Below are 18721 nucleotides of genomic sequence, written 5' to 3' on the forward strand. Positions count from 1 at the left end.
CCGCGATTCCGCACCCATAGGAATGCATGAGAATCGCTTACTTCCCGCATGTGGCTATGCCCACCATGCGCGAAGTTAAGCGTCTCATGTGCGGTTGGTACCCACGGTGTGGAGGAGAGGAGACTGTCTTCCAGGCCCTGGGTACCATACCTCTAAAAAAAAAAGAATAAAAAATCAGGGTATATTTACCTTCCGACGTCCCGCGCTGCCATCCTGGGCCTCAGCGTTCCCAGTAATACCTTGTGGCAAGGTCCTGTAATGACGTAGTCTCGCGTGACTCTAGCGGTCTCGTGAGATCGCTATAGCAACGTGAGACCAACGTCATCACAGGTCTCACAAGGCATTACTGGGAACGCTGAGGCCCGGGATGGCAGCGCGGGACGTCGGACGGTAAATATACCCCGATTCTTTAATTATGTTTTACATTCTTTTACTATTGAGGCCGCATAGGCGGCCTCAATAGTAAAAACCTGGTCACACTTGTCAAACACTGTTTGACGAGTGTGACCAACCTGTCAATCACTTTCCAAGCGATGCTTCAAATCGCTTGGAAAGTGCTTGAATATCGCACGCGAAAATCACGGTAAAATCGCGCTGAAAAAAACGCGCAATTTCTGGGAAGGAGTCCGGTGTTCAGTGTCCGGATTTAAACGCTACGTGGGCACATAGCCTAAAAGTCGCTTTTTATTGTAAAAATAGTTTTTGCATCACCACATAGTGAGAGCTATAATTTTTCTATATTTTGACCCACCGAGTCATGTGAGGTCTTATTTTTTGCGGGACGAGTTGACGTTTTTATTGGTACCATTTTCGGACACGTGACATTTTTTGATCGCTTTTTATTCCGATTTTTGGGACGCAGAATGAACAAAAACCAGCGTTTCATGAAAATCTTTTGGGGGGGTGCGTTTACACCATTCCGCGTGCGATAAAATTGATAAAGCGGTTTTATTCTTCTGGTCAGTACGGTTACAACGATACCTCATTTAGGTCTTTTTTTTTTGTTTTCTCGGTTTTATGCAATGAAAACTATTTTATATAAAAAATAATTATTTTTGCATCGCTTTATTCTGCGAGCTATAACTTTTTTATTTTTTCGCTGATGATGCTGTATGGCGGCTCGTTTTTTGCGGGACAAGATGACGTTTTCAGCGGTACCATGGATATTTATATCCGTCTTTTTGATCGCGTGTTATTGCACTTTTTGTTCGGCGGTATGATAATAAATCATTTTTTGCTTCTTTTTATATTTTTTAAGGGGTTCGCTAAAGGGGTTAACTAATGGGATAGTTTTATAGGGCAGGTCGTTACGGACGCGGCGATACCAAATATGTGTACTTTTATTGTTTTTTGTTTTTTTTATTTCCAAAAAATGAATTTATTGGGGGGATTTTTTTTTTTCTAATTTATTTGGAGATTTTTTTTAAAATTATTTTAACTTTTTTTTTAACTTTATTACATTGTCCCAGGTGGGACATCACTGTCCTGTGACAGATTGCTGATCTGTCACATCACAGATCACTGTGACTGATAAGCAGGCTTCCTCATGCCTGCGCTTTGCAGGCACTGAGGAAGCCGTCTCCCTGCAGGCCCCAGAAGGTCCCCGTCGCCATCTTGGATTCGGGGGCCTGCAGGGAAGCATGGAGGGAGCCCCCTCCCTGCCGATGCTTCCCTTTAACCCCCGGTACACCGCGATCATGTTTGATCGCTGTGTGCAAGGGGTTAACGTGTTGGGGGCGGTTCGTGACCGCCCCTGACTCATTGTGCCGGGTGTCAGCTGTGATAATCAGCTGACACCCAGCCGTGATCAGCGGCGCTTACCACGTGGGCGCCACTGATCGCTATGACGTAATATCCCGTCCCTGAGAATTAAGTCCCAGGGCACATGGACGGGATAGTACGTTATATGGGATTAAGGGGTTAAGAAAGGAATGGATGCTTTTCTTGTGAGTAACAGTATAGAAGGTTATGAATAGCATAATATTATAGGTAGATTGTTGACCCAGCTTAGGGGAAGGAATTTTTTTTCCCTATGGAGAAAATTGGCTTCTACTCTGTGGGTTTTTTGCCTAAAATAATTATATACTCAGTGCCTTGCTGAATATTTTCGGCCCCCTGGAACTTTTCAACCTTTTCCCACATATCATGCTTCAAACATAAAGATACCAAATGTAAATATTTGGTGAAGAATCAACAACAAGTGGAACACAATTGTGAAGTTGAAGGAAATTTATTGGTTATTTTAAATTTTTGTTGAAAGTCAAAAATTGGAAAAATGAGGCGTGCAATATTATTCGGCTCCTTTAAGTTAATACTTTGTTGCGCCACCTTTTGCTGCGATTACAGCTGCAAGTCGCTATTAGTTTTGTCCGAGAGACTGAAATTCTTTCCCATTCTTCCTTGGTAAACAGCTCGAGCTCAGTGAGGTTTGATGGAGATCGTTTGAGAACAGCAGTTATACTCGAGTCAATAACTTTTCCCAGTTTTTTGTGCCAAAATTAGGGGTCTCTGCTTATAGTTGGGTCGGCTTATACTCGAGTATATACGGTATATGTGCGTGTGTGTATGTGTGTATGTATATATATATATATATATATATATATATATATATGTATATATGTATGTGTGTGTATATATATATATATATATATATATATGTATGTGTGTGTGTATATGTATATATATATATATTATAGTGTGTGTGTACAATCCTACGGTATGTATTTTTCACATACATACATTCATTCATTCATTCATGATTTTTCTGGCTTTTAGGACTATGCGTAAAATCTAAACCCTACTCCAAAAATAAACCCTTATTGCAATTCAATAAGAAAGTTTCCAGGCAGCTAAAAAGTTTAAAAAAAATAAAGCAGGACCCTTCATTAAAGAAATCTGATACCCCTAAAAGTATCTCACTCACAAGAACCCAAACTCTTATACAATTGGCAAGTTCCAATGGTTGATGGACTTTCTGCTTCACTGTCAGGTATCGCTTCGCTCCCAAGCACAAATTATACTTTTTCCAGTCACCAGGGGGACCTGACGGTGACACAGATTTTTGTGTGAGAGGCGAGCCCATCACTTGCCAAATCTAATTGTTTGGGATCTGGTGAGTGCGATGCTTTTGGGGGTGCCTGCATTTGTTTGGGGTACAACAGTATTGGCAATCAGTCCAAGTAAATAGAGAATAATTGTAAATTGAAGTATGCACGTTAAACCATAGTAAGGCTAAGTGCACACGTACCGGAACTCTCGCGGAAATTACCGCGAGAATTCCGGAATTCCTTTCCGCGGGAAAATGCATTTTAAATTCCCGCGATTTTCCCGCTGAAAAACTAGCGTTTTGCAAGCGTAATTAGCTTGCAGAATTGCTAGCGTTTTCCAAGCGATCTGTAGCATCGCTTGGAGAACTGATTGACAGGTTGTCACACTCATCAAACATAGTGTTTGACAAGTGTGACCAACTTTTTACTACTGAGGCCGCCTATGCAGCCTCAGTAGTAAAAGATAGAATGTAAAAAAAAATAAAAAATGGTGTTATTCTTACCTTCCGGCGTCTCGCGCAGCCGTTCCCAGTAATCCTTTGCGAAAATGCCCGCGATGACGTACGTTCTCGCGGGCTCGCGACATCTCGCGAATGACCGCGAGACTTCGCGATCCCGCGAGAACGGACGTCATCACGGGCATTTTCGCAAAGGATTACGGGAGCGGGAAGCGGGAATACTGCGCGGGACGCTGGAAGGTAAGAATAACAATATTTTTTATTTTAAATTCTATTTTTTACAGGGATATGGTACCCAGAGCCCGGAGGACAGCCTCCTCTCCTCCGGACCGTGGGTACCATCCGCAATTGTTCTGCTTACTTTCCGCATGGTGGGCACAGCCACATGCGGGAAGTAAGCGGAACAATGCATTCCTATGTGGGCGGGATCGCCGCGATTCCGCAAAAATAATGAGCATGCTGCGGTTTTTAACGCGAAGCGATTCCGCCGCAGTAAAAACCGCAGCATTAGCACAGCATTGCGGAATCCCATAGGAATGCATGGGATGCTTATTTTTCGCGGCAAAATCGCGCGGTTAAAACCGCCGCGGAAACGCGAAAAAAAACGCCACGTGTGAACTCAGCCTAAATATGGTATGTTCCCACCACTATATGAATGGTAGGGTATATATGGTTCTGCTCCATAAGAATAGCAGATCAGATGATAAAATGTGCAACTGAACCAGTTACAGTCGTGGCCAAAAGTATTGACACCCCTGCAATTCTGTCAGATAATACTCAGTTTCTTCCTGAAAATGACTGCAAATTAAATGAAGATAATAATACCAAAGAATTTGTGTTTGCAATCATTTTCAGGCAGAAACTGAGTATTATCTGACAGAATTGCAGGGGTGTCAATAGTTTTGGCCACAACTATATAGGGTTACCACAAAATGTATTAACATTTAGATAAAATACAGTTTATTGAAAATATAAATGTCAATTAGCCAGTAGATGGCACCACATAAGAACAGATAAATAAAGGTATGAATATGTAAATTTCTTTAGTAAGCCTGAGTGGAGTATTCATCAAGTGATAAGGCCTACAATTTCCAGAAGGAATTGATACCACATCTACCTGTTAGGTAAAATTCCTTTTGGAAATTATAGGTCTTCTATTTTGATGAATACTCCACTCAGGGTTACTAAAGTAATTTGTATGTTCGTATCTTTTATTTGTTCTTCATACCTTTCTACCAAACCCTATTTACATATTTATTTGTTCCTATGTGGTGCCATGTACTGGGGTGTGTGTAATAAATATATACACATACACACACACACACACACGTCATCTACTGGCTTATATATATATATATCTGTTTAGTAAGGTAGCACTTGTTATTCAGATAGGGGATACTCGCTAGGCAGCCGATAAATTGTCTGGCACAGGTGTCTCAACATAACTCAGTCCATTCGGTTTATTATGCAGCATAAACCATCAAACAGCAACAGAAAGTTCATATCAAATCAGCATAGCGTCCATGCCAGAGCTCTGCTCTGATAATCCTGTGGTCACACAGGCTTTGCTATGTCTGGTGCGCAGGCTCTCTAGCCTCACAGTTATATCCCCTCTCCGGGTTACCTCATGGCTGCTTCTCAGTGCAGACGTTCATTCCCTCCAAGGAACTATCAGACACATGTCTCCACGTGCACTCAGGAAGGTAGAGACATCTTCCTCAGTCGGCCTGACGTCAGCCGGCTAAGTCCAGAGAAAAATGGGAGGAGGATGTGGGACCAATCTCGGACTCTCAGTGGGAGAGCGTATTACAATTCATTCCCAAGGTCTCTATGAGCGAAGCCAGGAGAGTCTCACAACTCTACCTAATACATAGGGTGTACAGGACCCCGGTCTGGATGAAGAGGGCAGGCCTGAGGGGAGATTCTTGCTGCCCGCGTTGCTCTGAGGATGGGGCAGATCTCCTACATATGATGTGGTCCTGCCCTGCCCTACAGAACTTTTGGGTACAAACACTTAATTTGACTCAGGAGGTAATGGGAGTGGATCTTATAAGGAACCCGCTGACGTGTGTATTGGGATGCATGGAGGATATTGCAGTTGATGAGTGGGGGAAGCTGACCATAGCCAGAATCCTATATGCTGCCAGAAAGCTCATTGCGGCCCACTGGTTAGATGACAAACCGCCAGTTAGACAGGAACTGATTAATAAGGTTAACTTTATTATTTTGATGGAACAGAACATATATGCGAAAAGAGGTCAACACATGCAGTTTGAGAATGTGTGGGGTGGCTGGATGGAGCGCCCAGGCCTGGCTTCGGAGGCTCTTATGAGAGAAAGAATGTGTCTACCTACGCGCCCTTGACCCTCTGTGTTGGTACTTTAAACAGGGATCTTAAGTGGCTGTCTCGAGAAAAGATTCAAAATGTGACATGGTGTGTGATAAGTGCAATGATTTAAAGGGATGGGGTTAGGGTGGATGGGGGGAGGGTAGGGGATTTAGGGTGTAAGTACAGTTATATCGCCTGTCAGGTTGAACATGGTTTATATTATGTGCTAAAGTTAAATGTATTGTCAAAGTTTCATGCTGACAACTTTTAAATAAAAATCATCTGATTTAAAAAAAAAAAAAAAATCACCTGAAGGCTTCTCCCTAACACATTGGAACAAAAGATCATCTCTGCTGATCAGCACATAATCAAGCCTTCATCCCAAGGTCACCCACCCTTGGGATACATAACGGTTATTTAGGACCCTGCTCCCGTTACCACTCTGGACATGACTATCCATCCGTCCTGGGACACCCACACAGCGCCCCCTAGCGGACACAGTGGTCACTACACCACTATATATATATATATATATATATATATATATATATATATATATATATATATATATATATATATATATATTATTATATATTATTATATTTTTTTTTTTTTTTTCCTTCAATAAATTGCACTTTATCTAAATTTTGTTTAATACATTTTAATTTGGTGTCCATCCTATTACTGGTTCAGTTGCACATTTTCTTATCTGAAAAGGAAATAGGATCTCAAGAATTCATGATAGAATTCAGGGTTTGGAGAGTTACAGTTGTGCTCAAAAGTTTACCTACCACGGCAGAATTTTTGCATTCTTGGCCTTTTTTCAGAGACTATGAATGCTAACACCAAAACTTTTTCTCCACTCATGGTTAGTGGGTGAAGCCATTTATTGTCAAACTGTGTTTTCTCTTTTTAAATCATAATGCCAACCCAAAACATCCAAGTGACCCTGATCAAAAGTTTACATACCATGTATTGAGAAATCTAACATCAATGACAGCTTGAAGTCTTTTGTGGTAGTTGTGGATGAGGTTCTTTATTTTCTCAAATGGTAAAGCTGCCCACTCTTCTTGGCAAAAAGCCTCCAGTTTCCTGTAAATTCCTGGGCTGTCTAGCATGAACTGCACGCTTGAGATCTCCCCAGAGTGACTCAATGATATTGAGGTCAGGAGACTGAGATGGCCACTCCAGAGCCTTCACTTTGTTCTGCTGTAGCCAATGACAGGTCGACTTGGCCTTGTGTTTTGGATCGTTGTCATGTATGTAAACTTTTGAGTACAATTGTATGTTGTTGCAGAATGTGATCAAATGATTATATTTGGTGATGAGCGAGTATACTCGTTGCTCCAGTGTTTCCAGAGCATGCTCGGGTTAACTCCCGAGTATTTGGAAGTGCTCGGAGATTTAGTTGCTTTTGCCGCAGCTGCATGATTTGCGGCTATTTGATATCCTGAATACATGTGGGAATTCCCTAACAAACAGGCAATCCCCACAATGTATTCAGGCTGTCAAGTAGCCGCAAAATCATGCAGCTGCAGCGACAGAAACTAAATCTCCGAGCACGTTCAAATACTCGGAGACCACCCGAGCATGCTCCGGAAAACCCGAGCAACGAGCCTACTCGCTTATCACTAATTATATTTGAATAAGTGTTGATTTTTATTTATTTTTTTGCTCATGATTAAATGTGGATTGTTCATGGAAAAAGGCATCCCCTGAAAATAAGCCCTAATGCATCTTTCTGAGCGAAAATATAAGACAGTTATTTTCGGAGAAAACCAGTAGTACAGTGCTAACTTCTGAGCCACAGTGCTGCCCTAGATACAGTACAGTGCTAACCACTGAGACACCTTGTTTGCCCTATATACAGTACAGTGCTAACCACCAAGCCTCTGTGCTACCCTATACACAGTACAGTTCTAATTGCTGAGCCACAGTGCTGTCCTAGATGCAGTACAGTGCCAACCAGTGAGCCACCGTGCTGCCCTATATAGTACTGTGCTAAGCTAACCACTGAGCCACCGTGGTGCCCTATACTGTACAGTGCTAAACACTGAGCCAACATGCTGCTGTATACGGTACAGTCCTAAACACTGAGCCAACTTGCTGCCCTTTACAGTACAGTGCTAACCACTGAGCCCACATGTTGCCCTATACAATAGTGCTAACCACTGAGCCACCGTGCTGCCCTATGCAGTAGTGCTAGCCACTGAGCCACCGTGTTGCCCTATACAGTACAATGCTAACCACTGAGCCAGTGTGCTGCCCTATACAGTACAGTGCTAACCACTGAGCCAACATGCTGCCCTATATGGTGCAGCGCTAACCACTGAGCCACCATACTGCTCTATATAGTACAGTGCTAACCACTGAGCTACTGTGCTGCGCTATATACAGTACAGTGCTAGCTACTGTTGCCCTGTACAGTGCTAACCATTGAGCCAACGTTCTGCCCTATACAATATAGTACTAACCACTGATTTCCATATCATTGTAATATTATTTTCTTGACTTTTTACACAGTGTCGCATTGGGGTTGCGTTTGATGTACTTCTGTACTATGGTAATCAGTATATACACGCTATCAAATGTGTTCTCATGAGTACAGATATTTAATTTCACTTGGATTAGTAGGCTTCATCTCTCACTCTTTCAGAGCCTGCAAGAAACCGAAAAGACATGGAAAATCCTCTAGAAGCGGGTTTACATAGCAGTTTAGTAGTAGACTGTACTGATGAGTCTTAGAATCCGTTCAAAAAAATCAGAGTACCACATTAATTTTTCCATCCATAGAGACCTGAAATGATTTCTGAAGAAAGCAATTTAATGGATCATTTTTAATTGTTCCACCACACTGAAAATGCCAATGAGCAAAAGTTAGCGAAACCTGGAATACTCCAAAACATCCAAAACTTATGTGGTCGAATGTTATGTTGTAGTCACACTACCGTAGAATACGGCCGAGTGCTATGCAAGAAGAGAAAACATCAGATACCACTCGGCCCATTGTTAATCTATGGGGCAGCTCACATCAGCGGTTTTATTTCTCCTCAGGCGTATTCGATGTGCATGTAAAATCGCAGCAAGCTGTGATTGGCACAGAGACTCGGCCAAGACTTGCCAATGCAAGCCTATGGGTGCGGGAAAAAAATCGCACAGTACTCTGACCATGCGAGTGCTGTTCGATTTTAACTCACAATTGTCCTTTGAAAAAGCAGCAATTCACGTCCGGCTACTGTAAAATCACAGTGACAGGTTAGAATAGATGGAAATAGATATCTATATATCTATGTATCATATATGTATATATCAGTGACACACATACGCACATACATACGCATACACACACACGTAGCTATATATGGTATAGACTATACTTTCAGGGATCATTTCTATAGTGTGTATGTAACTTGAGAAATGTGCTTGAAAGTGTCCAAACTTCTTCACTGAAGTCGTCCGGCACAGACAGAGCTACAAATCCAGGGAAGACAGACTGTCCTACACTGTGACCTGGAGGTCCTAGACCTAGATGATGAGACCCACTTCCTGCTACACTGCACCAAATACTCAGTAGTGAGCGACACTTGCCTCAGGAGGCTATCCAATCTACCCGGATTTGAGCTCCATGAAGGAGGAAGAGAAAACATATATCCTGTTGGGGGAAGAAGAAAGCGCGGTAGAGATAGCAGCACAGTATGGAAGCATGTGTCATAGGCTGCGAGAAAAACAACCATGATATGCCATGGGCTTCCTTAGTCACCACCCTGTCTGTGCCCCAACAATCGTTCCCACCAATTATAACCACAGTCTCTATTCCCTACTGTACACGTGCTTTGGTAAAACTAATGTTTATTTGCCTCCCAGATGCCTCTTGAACTCAGAAGTATCCAATAAACACAGCATAAACAGTCTCTTTCTGACCCCGGTCAGCACAACACGGATTCCTGTCCGTTACCGGTTGGTGTCGGCACACAGGTTCCCGGATGCCTCTTATCCTCAGAGGTATCCCATGAACGTCTCTCTCACTGACCCGGGTCAGTATCAGTCACGGTTATCAGACTGTCCACTCCGGACGTATATCACAGGCCTCCTTCCTCTGGCTCAGACTAGCCAGCACTCGCCACATGTGACAAACACACAGGCTCCATTAGGTAGCCTGTAACCACACCCACAGGTGAGGTAACATCACATGCACTGGTCAGTTGAGCGTGACATCACCGCAGGTCCTCAAACACACTCACATACAGGCTTCACCTTGGGTATTCAGACACACCCCCTTGGGTGGGTATATAGGTGACTGGACCCACCCATCTCTCCAAGTCACCTGGAAGCCTCCCAATGTATAGCAAAACGCCTCGGCAGTAGATCTGCTGAGCAAAATACGCCCAGGCTTCCATCACTGGGCCACCCACCTCTGTGATACATACTGCCCATCAATCACATTACCAGTCGCCATGCCACAATATATTTATGTACGGTATGTATATGCATGTGTGTGTTTATATGTGTATTAGGGTGCCAAGGAAATGCATGGTAAAAATTAAGTAGCAAGTTTTTGAAGGTCTTACCTCCTAATTTTGTTCCTTTTTGGTCATAGATATTTTATAATTTTTTTTTTTCTTTAAGATTAGTTATCATTTAGGCTGAGGTCACACATGGCGTTTTTTTTGCGTTTCCGCGGCGGTTTTAACCGCGCGATTTTGCCGCGAAAACACGAAAAATAAGCATCCCATGCATTCCTATGGGATTCCGCAATGCTGTGCTAATGCTGCGGTTTTTACCGCGGAGGAATCGCTTTGCGGTAAAAACCACAGCATGCTCATTAATTTTGCGGAATCGCGGCGATCCCGCACCCATAGGAATGCATTGTTCCGCTTACTTCCCGCATGTGGCTGTGCACACCATATGCGGAAAGTAAGCAGAACGTTTGCGGATGGTACCCACGGTCCGGAGGAGAGGAGACTGTCCTCCGGGCTTTGGGTACCATATCCCTGTAAAAAATAGAATTTAAAATAAAAAATATTGTTATTCTTACCTTCCGGCGTCCCGCGCAGCCTTCCCGCTTCTCTCCACGCTCTCGTTCCCAGTAATCCTTTGCGAAAATGCCCGCGATGACGTCCGTTCTCGCGGGATCGCGAAGTCTCGCGGTCATTTGCGCGACGTCATCGCGAATTACCGCGAGACATCGCGATCCTGCGAGAACGTACGTCATCACGGGCATTTTCGCAAAGGATTACTCACTGGTTGCTCAATGGCACATCATATTGCAGTTTTAAATGTTTGTTTAGTATTTATCTTCATGCATATCCTGCGTTACGTATGGTATGTTATACCGTTTACCGATCAGATTAATTGATTTTATATTTCGATAGATCGGGCGTTTCTGAACGCGGCGATACCAAATGTGTGTGTGTGTATATATATATATATATATATATATATATATATATATACTAGATGGTGGCCCGATTCTATCTCATCGGGTATTCTAGAGTCTCTGTTAAAATAAAAATAGTTGTATTATATTCCTGTTACAGCCAGAGCTGCAGTCACTGTTCAGATCTTACCAAATGTATTGTACTCAAGTTACACCCAGAGCTGCAGTCACTGTACTGCTCTTACCTAATGTATTGTACTCCAGTTACACCCAGAGCTGCAGTCACTGTTCTGCTGTTACCTAATGTACTCCTGTTACACCCAGAGCTGCAGTCACTGTTATGCTGTTACCTAATGTTGGGCCCAAATGGTTCTGTAAACTGTGGCCTCTTTTCACACGGGATACATTATAGTTAGCACTGGGCAGCCCCCCTCTATGGTGTTACTAAGAGGCTGTGATCCATATGCTCTGCATTCCCTGTGTGAACATTGCCACATACGGATTACCTAATGTAGTGTACTCCAGTTACACCCAGATCTGCCGTCACTGTTCTGCTGTTACCTAATGTATTGTACTCCAGTTACTTCCAGAGCTGCAGTCACTGTTCTGCTTTTACCTAATGTATTGTAGTCCAGTTACACCCAGAGCTGCAGTCACCGTTCTGCTCTTACCTAATGTATTATACTCCTGTTACAGCCAGAGCTGCAGTCACTGTTCAGATCTTACCAAATGTATTGTACTCCAGTTACACCCAGAGCTGCAGTCACTTTTCTGCTGTTACCTACTGTATTGTACGCAAGTTACACCCAGAGCTGCAGTCATGAGCTGCAGTCACTTTTCTGCTGTTACCTACTGTATTGTACGCAAGTTACACCCAGAGCTGCAGTCACTGTTCTACTGTTACCTAATTACCTAATGTATTATACTCCAGAATATGTACAGTCATGGCCAAAAGTTTTGAGAATGACACAAATATTAATTTTTACAAAGTCTACTGCTTCATTTTTTTCTAATGGCAATTTGCATATACTCCAGAATGTTATAAAGAGTGATCAGCTTAACAGCAATTACTTGCAAAGTCAATATTTGCCTAGAAAATGAACTTTATCCCCCAAAACACCTTTCTACATCATTGCAGCCCTGCCTTAAAAGGACCAGCTAACATCATTTCAGTGATTGCTCCATTAACACAGGTGTGGGTGTTGATGAGGACAGGGCTGGAGATCAATCTGTCATGATTAAGTAAGAATGACACCACTGGACACTTTAAAAGGAGGCTGGTGCTTGGCATCATTGTTTCTCTTCTGTTAACCATGGTTATCTCTAAAGAAACACGTGCAGTCATCATTGCACTGCACAAAAATGGCCTAACAGGGAAGAGTATCGCAGCTAGAAAGATTGCACCTCAGTCAACAATCTATCGCATCATCAAGAACTTCAAGGAGAGAGGTTCCCTTGTTGCCAAAAAGGCTCCAGGGCGCCCAAGAAAGACCAGCAAGCGCCAGGACCGTCTCTTAAAAGTGTTTCAGCTGCGGGATCGGGCTACCAGCAGTGCAGAGCTTGCTCAGGAATGGCAGCAGGCAGGTGTGAGTGCATCTGCACGCACTGTGAGGCGGAGACTCTTGGAGCAAGGCCTGGTCTCAAGGAGGGCAGCAAAGAAGCCACTTCTCTCCAGGAAAAACATCATGGACAGACTGATATTCTGCAAGAGGTACAGGGAGTGGACTGCTGAGGACTGGGGTAAAGTCATTTTCTCTGATGAATCCCCTTTTCGATTGTTTGGGACATCTGGAAAACGGCTTATTCGGAGAAGACCAGGTGAGCGCTACCACCAGTCTTGTCTCATGCCAACTGTCAAGCATCCTGAAACCATTCATGTGTGGGGTTGCTTCTCAGCCAAGGGAATGGGCTCTCTCTCAGTCTTGCCTAAAAACACAGCCATGAATAAAGAATGGTACCAGAATGTCCTCCAAGAGCAACTTCTCCCAACCGTCCAAGAGCAGTTTGGCGATCAACAATGCCTTTTTCAACATGATGGAGCACCTTGCCATAAAGCAAAGGTGATAACGAAATGACTCAGGGAACAAAACATAGAGATTTTGGGACCATGGCCTGGAAATTCCCCAGATCTTAATCCCATTGAGAACTTGTGGTCAATCATCAAGAGACGGGTGGACAAACAAAAACCTTCAAATTCAGACAAAATAAAAGCATTGATTTTGCAAGAATGGACTGCTATCAGTCAGGATTTGATCCAGAAGTTGATTGAGAGCATGCCAGGGAGAATTGCTGAGGTCCTGAAGAAGAAGGGTCAACACTGCAAATATTGACTTGCTGCATTAACTCATTCTAACTGTCAATATAACCTTTTGCTACTCATAATATGATTGCAATTATATTTCTGTATGTGATAAAAACATCTGACAAACACACATACATAAAAACCAGAGGTCAGCAGATCATGTGAAAATATAATATTTGTGTCATTCTCAAAACTTTTGGCCATGACTGTACAGGACTGTGCCTGTGTAATGAGCGACGCAGCAGTGATGCCTTTAACGGCTGTAATGTGCCTGTACAATAAGCAATGCGGCCGTGTTGCCGCGACGACTAAGCAACTGTCGCTGATTGGTCGCGGCCTAACTGCAGCGACCAATCAGTGTGGCTGGATTTCCATTACAGACAGAATTAGACAATTATATAGTGTGTGTGTGTGTGTGTGTGTGTATATATATATATATATATATATATATATATATATATATATATATATATTTATATTTACACACATACATACAATTTCTATTATGTATATACTATGCATTTTGCAGTGAGAAGGAAGTATTTCATCCCTCTGGCAAACAAGACTTATGGGGAATCCGTTACCCCATTTTTGCTCTATGAGCTGCCGGCACCGCCATCAGGGGCTTATCTACAGCATTCTGTAATGCTGTAGATAAGCCCCCGATGTAACCTTAAAGATAAGAAAAACGAGTTAAGGCCCTGTCACACACAGCGAGACCGCTGATTTTGTGACGCCCCATAGATCTCGCCAGCAACATCGCTGTGTGTGAAACACATCAGCGACCGGGCCCCTGCCGGGTATCGCTGATCGTGCTCTAATGTCCTGGGCCGTTTTTTGATCGTTGCTCTCCCGCTAGCCAGCGCGCATCGCTGCGTGTAGCAGTGGGAGCCAACGATCAGCGAGGCTCCCAGCGCTCTAAGCAGGCACTGGGAGCTGGTATCTAAGGTAAATATCGGGTTACTAAGCGGAGCGCGTCACTTAGTTACCCGATGTGTACCTTAGAAACCTGCGTGCTCGTGCCGGTTTCTAAAGTACACATGGGGTAACTAAGTGACACGCGCCGCTTAGTAACCCGATATTTACCTTCAATACCGGCGTCCTCGCCGGTGAAGCTGCCTGTTTGGCAGATCATGTAGCGATGCACCAGCGATCCTGACAAGGTTGTATCGTTGTCGGGATCGTTGGTGCATCGTTAAGTGTAACGGTACCCTTAAATTATACTCAACCGGGGGTTCGGTCTGATATGGGTGTCGCGGTCCGGCGCCTCCCATCTTCTAGCAATGATGTCTTCCTTCTTACTTCTGCCGTAGCTCATAGAGCAAAAATGGGGTAACAGATTCCCTTTAATACTTGGTGGCAAAATCGTTGTTGGCAAGCACAGCAGTCATACGTTTTTTTGTAGTTGATTGAGGTTTGCCCACATGTCAGGAGGAATTTTGGTCCACTTCTATTTGCAGATCATCTCTAAATCATTAAGATTTTGAGGCTGTCGCTTGGCAACTTGGAGCTTCAACTCCCTCCATAAGTTTTCTATGGGATTAAAGTCTGAAGACTGGCTAGACCATCCATGACCTTAATGTGCTTCTTTTTGAGCCACTCATTTGTTGTCTTGGCTGTATGTTTTGGGTCATTGTCTTGCTGGAAGACCCAGCCACTGCCCATTTTGAATGTCCTGGCTGAGGGAATGAAGTTGTCACTCAGGATTTTATGGTGAATGGCTCCATCCATTCTCCCTTTTTGATGCGGTGAAGTAGTCCTGTGCCCTAAGCAGAGAAACACCCCCAAAACATAATGTATCCACCTCCATGCTTGACAGTGGGGACAGTGTTCTTTGGGTCATAGGCAGCATTTCTCTTCCTCCTAGCACGGCGAGCTGAGTTATTACCAGAGAGCTCAATTTTTGTCTCCTCTGACCACAGCACCTTCTCCCAATCACTCACAGAATCATCCAGGTGTTCATTGGCTAACTTCAGATGGGCCTGCACATGTGCCTTCTTGAGAAGGGGGACTTGCGGGCACAGCAGGATTTTAAACCTTTACGGCTTAATGTGTTACCTATGGTTTTCTTGGTGACTGTGGTCCCAGCTGCCTTGATCATTAACAAGTTCCCCTGTGTAGTTTTAGGCTGATCTCACCTTCCTCATGATCAAGGATACCTCACGAGGTGAGATTTTGCATCGTGCCCCAGATCTGCACTTCTCGTATTGACGGTCCTGTTTCACGTCATTTTTCTCGTTAGTACTCAAATCTGTGTCCTTTTGTGTATAATATGTGACTTCAGATTTTGTTATACTGATGACGAGAACCGAGGAGTGAGAAGCTGCTTTTCCAGTTCACCAATCCTGACCACACCATGGAGGACAAACTTCTTATCCTCATTGAGACAGGAAACGAGAGGTTAAAAGGACCCTCCCATCTCCACCCCTCAGTATTTTTTCCTGTCCCAATGAGGATAGGAACGACGAGAGGAAGCTCTGATCCCTAGCTGCAGCGTGGATCGGGGGGCCCAGCCTTTCCCTTCCTATCAAGCGATCTGCGGCCGACACCCTCTGATGGGGTGTGCCTAAGCCTTGTGGGCTCTCTTCCGGTGATGTCATCTCTGCAGGCCGGGCAGAGCAATTCCGGGTCGTGGCAGGCTTGCGTTCCAGCGTGCGTTCCACAAGGGAATGCAGGAAGAGGACCCGGCGGGGACTTCAGATGGCATCGGCGTCATATACAGTAAATAGGGTCCTCGTGTCTATGTTGGCTGCTATACTGTAAGATTGGACTTCATACCAGAAAATCCTACATGGAGGATTCCGCTAAAACAGACATTGGTTTTGAACAACCAGGGGCATGTGAGTAAGGCTAGATTCACACTAGCGTTTCTCAGAGATGTGCAGGGCTGCGGACGTCCTCCGTGTAGCTCCACCCATTGCCGCACCTACTCCTGTCTGCTCCGCCTACGGCCGCATGCGGCCTGCGTACCTATCTTTAACATTAGGTACGAAGGCCGTGCGGATGTATGCAGATGCATCCGCATGCGTCGTTTTGACGATGTGGCGACCCTCATTGAATGCAACAAGTTTCCCAACGTATCGTCAAAACGACGCATGCGGACGCATCCGCATAGATCCGCACGGCCTGCGTATCTAATGTTAAGATAGGTATGCAGGCCGTGCGGATGTATGAGGAGCAGACCGGCTGAGGTGCGGCAATGGGCGGAGCTACACGGAGGACGTCCGCAGCCCTGCGCATCTCTGAGAAGCGCTAGTGTGAAACTAGCCTAAGCTTGCAAAGCAACACCCACATTAGCCCTTACACTACACTTAGAAACACATGGCATATACTCTGTGTATTCTGGTGGGGGGGGCACCTATCTAGGCAACTCCAAAGAAGGCTATCGAAGTCAGGAAGAATTCAAAGATGTGCTGTCCGTACCGCCAAACTACCAGAGACCTGGCAAAATACACCTATGTGAACCTGCACTTCAAAAATCATCAGAGAGGTGCAGACTTCTTTGCGATCAGACATGAGGTCCATTATAAGAGAGGAGGTCCAGGCATCATTTTCCGGAATTGTATACTCTCATAACTCACAATCCGAATCCCATGGAGGGAGGCCAAGGGAGACAGAAGTGTCCTGTGATGATGAGATGTCGGATGAATCCGACCAGGAGGAAAGAGAAGTCTTTATTGACCCACCAGAGGGTGGAAGGAGGTACCTCTTGTCTTCCGAGGACACTGATGACCTCCTTCGAGCGGTATGAGATACCATGAAGGTGGAGGATACCCCAAAACACCTCTCCATACAGGATGAGATGTTTGGAGGGTTACAATCCTAGAGAAGTAGAGTATTCCCGGACAACAGCGACATTTGTTCTATGATCATGGAGTAGTGGGAAGAGAAAAGACTGGTCATTCCAAGAGACTTTAAGCTCCGCCTACCCTTCGAGTCAGAGGACATCAAAGCCTGGGAAGACATCCCCAGGATGAAGATTCCTCCAGCTTGAAAGAACCCATGGACTGGAAGGCGGATGGTCGTCTTAAAAGAAACTGGAGACCTCGGCAGCCATAATCCGAGTTAACATCGCAGCAACCTTGGTGGCTCGGTCCATTCACTTATGGGTCGACGATCTAGAGGAACATTTGAGATCTGAAGACTCCCATGGACACCATCCTAAAATCCCTTCCCCTCCTGGAACTGGCAACCGGCTTCATGGCTGACGCGTCTTCAGAATCCGTATGATTTGCAGCCAGGAATGGGTGTTTGTCCAATGTTGCCCGCAGGGCTATCTGGTTAAAGACTTGGTCGGGGGACGCTCAGTCCAAAGATAAGCTTTGTTCCATTCCCTTCTCTGGTAATAGTGTTTGAGCCTGTTCTAGATGATATTCTTAGAAAAGGCATCAGACAAAAAGAAGGGATTCCCTGAGGAGATACCAAAGAAATATCAGCCCTTTCGTAGGCCCCAACCTAGCCAGAAGACAAACTATAAAGGGAAAGGGAAAATGGTTAGATGGAGTTACCCCAAGGGAGGTAGAGGTAAGAACTCCATTTTTGTCTCAGGCTCCAGTAAAAAGTGACGCCATGACAGTTGGGCAATGGCTAGGTCAGTTCCTGGGGGGCTGGCAGGAGATCTCAGAAAATCTGTGGATGTTAGAGAGAGTCTCCCAGGGCTACGAGTACAAGATAGAGTTCACCCATCTACCCCCCCCCCCCCCCAAAGCTTCATAACGAACTCCCGCCTTCAGTCAGCTGCCTCCCACATGTGGAAAGATATCCAGAACTTAGGGTATGTGCATACGTATGCGTTTTTTTTGCGGTTTTACCAAATAAACCGCTTAAAAGAAGCATCCCATTCATTTTAATGAATTCCGCACTTTTTGTGCATGTTGATGCGTTTTTTTCCGCAAAAAAAAACGCATCGTGGGAAAAAAATGCAGCATGCTCATTAATTTCACGGAAAATTCCGCATTTCTAGCTATTTTCTGAGGCTGGGACCACTCTGGAAAAAAACGCAAGTTTTTTTGCGCAGAAAACTCGCAGAAAAAAAGTGCGTTTTCTGGGAAGGAGTCCGGTTTTCATGCAGAAATTTTCTGCATACGTGTGCACATAGCCTAACTATAGATCAGAACAATAGTCCCGGTCCCCGAGCAGGAAAAGTGCAAGGGCCATAATTCCAACCTCTTCTCAGTAAAGAAACCCTCAGGAGAGAAGATAATAAAC

The 18721-nt window shown here is 44.4% G+C and overlaps 1 protein-coding gene and 1 pseudogene across 4 annotated transcripts in view; both read left to right on the top strand.

The window, feature by feature from the left end:
- Positions 1-18721, top strand: part of SPEN (spen family transcriptional repressor) — a 134373-nt gene that overhangs the window by 63579 nt on the left and 52073 nt on the right. The window lies entirely within an intron of this gene.
- On the top strand, positions 9202-9287 carry LOC141085698 (small nucleolar RNA U3; annotated as a pseudogene).

The sequence above is a fragment of the Dendrobates tinctorius genome, unplaced genomic scaffold (assembly GCF_039654945.1).
Source record: "Dendrobates tinctorius isolate UK_male_01 unplaced genomic scaffold, ASM3965494v1 ptg000028l, whole genome shotgun sequence".
NCBI lineage: Eukaryota > Metazoa > Chordata > Amphibia > Anura > Dendrobatidae > Dendrobates > Dendrobates tinctorius.